We start from the raw sequence: 3,399 nt of genomic DNA, 5'->3' as shown, positions 1-3,399 counted from the left end.
ATCACTTTCAAAGCTACATTTTGACAATATCAACTATCAAAGCTATATTTTAACAATATTCACTTTCAAAGCTACATTTTGACAATATTCACTATCAAAGCTACATTTTTACAATCATCACTTTCATAGCTACATTTTGACAATATCAACTATCAATGCTACATTTTTACAATATTCACTATCAAAGCTACATTTTGATAATATTCACTATCAAAGCTGCATTTTGACAATATCCACTGTCAAGGCTACATTTGGACAATATTCACTATCAAAGCTACATTTTGACAATATTCTCAATCAAAGCCTCATTTTGATAATATTCACTATCAAAGCTGCATTTGGACAATATCCACTGTCAAGGCTACATTTGGACAAAATTTACTATCAAAGCAAATTTTGACAATATTCTTTAAAGGATACAATATGACATTCACTATCACAGCTATATTTCGACAATCATCCCTTTCCCTAGAGCTACATTTTGATAATATCCACTATCAAAGCTACATTTTGACAACTTGAATCATCTCTTGCAGGGCTAAATTTTGATAATATCCACTCTCAAAGCTACATTTTGACAATCATCTCTTGCAGAGCTAAATTTTGATAATATCCACTATCAAAGCTATATTTTGACAATCATCCCCTTCAGAGCTACATTTTGATAATATCCACTATCAAAGCTACATTTTGACAATCATCCCTTTCAGAGCTACATTTTTATTATATCCACTATCAAAGCTACATTTTGACAATCATCTCTTTCAGAGCTACGTTTTGATAATATCCACCATCAAAGCGATATTTCAACAATATTCACTTTCAAAGCTACATTTTGACAATATTCACTATCAAAGCTACATTTTGACAATATCAATTATCAAAGCTACATTTTGATAATATTCACTATCAAAGCTATATTTCAACAATATTCACTTTCAAAGCTATATTTTGACAATATTCACTATCAAAGCTACATTTAGATAATATTCACTATCAAAGCTACATTTTGATAATATCAACTATCAAAGCTACATTTTGACAATATCCACTATCAAAGCTATATTTCAACAATATTCACTATCAAAGCTATTTTTCAACAATATTCACTATCAAAGATACATTTGGATAATATCCACTATCAAAGCTATATTTCAACAATATTCACTTTCAAAGCTACATTTTGACAATATTCACTTTCAACGCAATATTTTAACTATCAAAGCTACATGTTGACAATATCAACTATCAAAGCTACATTTTGACAATATACAGTATCAAAGCTAAATTTTGATAATATAATATCCACTATCAAAGCTCTATTTTAACAATATTCACTATCAAAGATACATTTGGATAATATCCACTATCAAAGCTATATTTCAACAATATTCACTTTCAAAGCTACATTTTGACAATATTTCACTGTCAAAGCAATATTTTGTCAATATTCCATATAAAAACTACATTTTGGCAACATTCGCTTTCAAGAATCCAGCATGGCAACATTTTCTGTAAGAAGAGTTGCAAATACAGCTTTGGCAACTTTACTTTTAAGGACATATCATTGTACATTCAGTTTAACGATACACTTTGACAACAAGTATTGTTAACATTAAAACAACAAAGATTCACTCTTTCAATTTGAGTGAGTGAGTTGGGTTTAACGCCGCTTTTAACAGTATTCCAGATATAACACGGCGTGTCAGCTTAATGTGTGAGGAAAGCCCGAGGTGGTGCAAGTCTCAGACGTTAACCACTTAAGTAGAACCAAAGTGGTGAGTATGGTTCTGACACACCTAGCAACATAATTTTCGAACCTAAAACTCGGAGAAACAAGTCAGTGCCTAAGACGACAGGGACACCCCATTGAAGATGAAGGATACGCTGACGGTGTAGCAGTAACTGTCAACACCATGTTGAGATAAACACACAACGCAATAGGTCATATATGGTCGCATAAGAATGTAAGAAGCCTGTATCTGGGTTCCTAGAATTTGAAAATTTGGCTTTGAAAACATTGATATTATAGAACAACTACCGAAAAACTGATGACTGACTTCTATTTCGCTACAATATAAGGGAGGTAACTCTATGTGTTTGTAACTTTGGAAAGGTGATGTAAAATGACTACGGCTTTATCCACGTGTTTCTTTTCCAAACTATTGACAACATGGTGACATGACCTTGTGGCTCCCCTGTTCTGTATGTATGGTGTTAATACAGTGAAGGTCATCGAGAACGTAAGGCCATCGAGTCATTTACCGACATTTTGCAAGTCAGTGTATCACCTATATGATACGATGATGCCGGAAATCACAGAATAAGTCAAATAGTCAATTATCCTGCGTATTATATCATATACAATGTGAAATAGGTCCTGTTCATTCTATTTTCATGCAAACTTGTTGGGTGAGATGAGATGAAATGTAGTTTAACATCGCGATCAAGATTATTCCACATATATAGCGACGTTCATGCACGTGTGTGTGTGTGTGTGTGTGTGTGTGTGTGTGTGTGTGTGTGTGTGTGTGTGTGTGTGTGTGTGTGTGTGTTTGTTTGCAATCAATTTGTAATTCAAAATAACTGATGAAGTGAAGTTCATAAACACATGCTCCTGATACAGGCGGAATCGTACAATAGACAGACTACAAATGGCAGAGATTCCTCATGAATATAGATTTTGTCGCTTCTCTTCACTTCGCTATTGTATAAATATTTTTTGTGTGGCTGCTTGTACTAGGTCCAGACTTATGCCAAGTTTCATAGTGCTAACTCACTTAGACACCATGCCTTAGTTTAAAATGGATACCCCACACAAAAACATTACATTGACTTCTTGCTTTGTCGGTGTCGGTTGGGTGGCCTAGTGGTTAAAGCGTTCGCTCGTCACGCCGAAGACGCGGGTTCGATTCCCGACATAGGTACAATGAGATTTCTCATGAATATTATATAGCGACGTTCATGCACGTGTGCGTGAGTGTGTGCGTGCGTTTGTGTGCGCGTGTGCGTGCGTGCGTGAGTGAGTGTGTGTGTGCGTGCGTGTGTGCGTGCGTGGCTGCTTGCACTTGTCCGGCCTAATGCCGTTTCTATAGTGCTAGCTCTCACGGAGCTGTACTCCAATGATCAGGGGTGTCATTAAACAAGAATATAGTAGTGAGTGAGTGAATACGGTTTTACGCCGCTTTTAGCAATATTCCAGCAATATCACGGCGGGGGACACCAGAAATGCTTCACACATTGCTTCACCCATGTCGGGAATCGAACTCGGGTCTTCGGCGTGACGAGTGAACGCTTTAACCACTAGGCTACCCGACCGCCCCCAAGAATATAGTAATGATGAAAACGTGGTAGGTTCACAGGTTTATTAATAGCAGCTAATTGTACTAATACATGACA

This window comes from Haliotis cracherodii, unplaced genomic scaffold, assembly GCF_022045235.1.
Source record: "Haliotis cracherodii isolate W230 unplaced genomic scaffold, xgHalCrac1.p SCAF_7, whole genome shotgun sequence".
Classification (NCBI taxonomy): Eukaryota; Metazoa; Mollusca; class Gastropoda; order Lepetellida; family Haliotidae; genus Haliotis; species Haliotis cracherodii.
The sequence above is the reverse complement of the archived record's forward strand: the minus strand, read 5'-3'. Positions refer to the sequence as shown.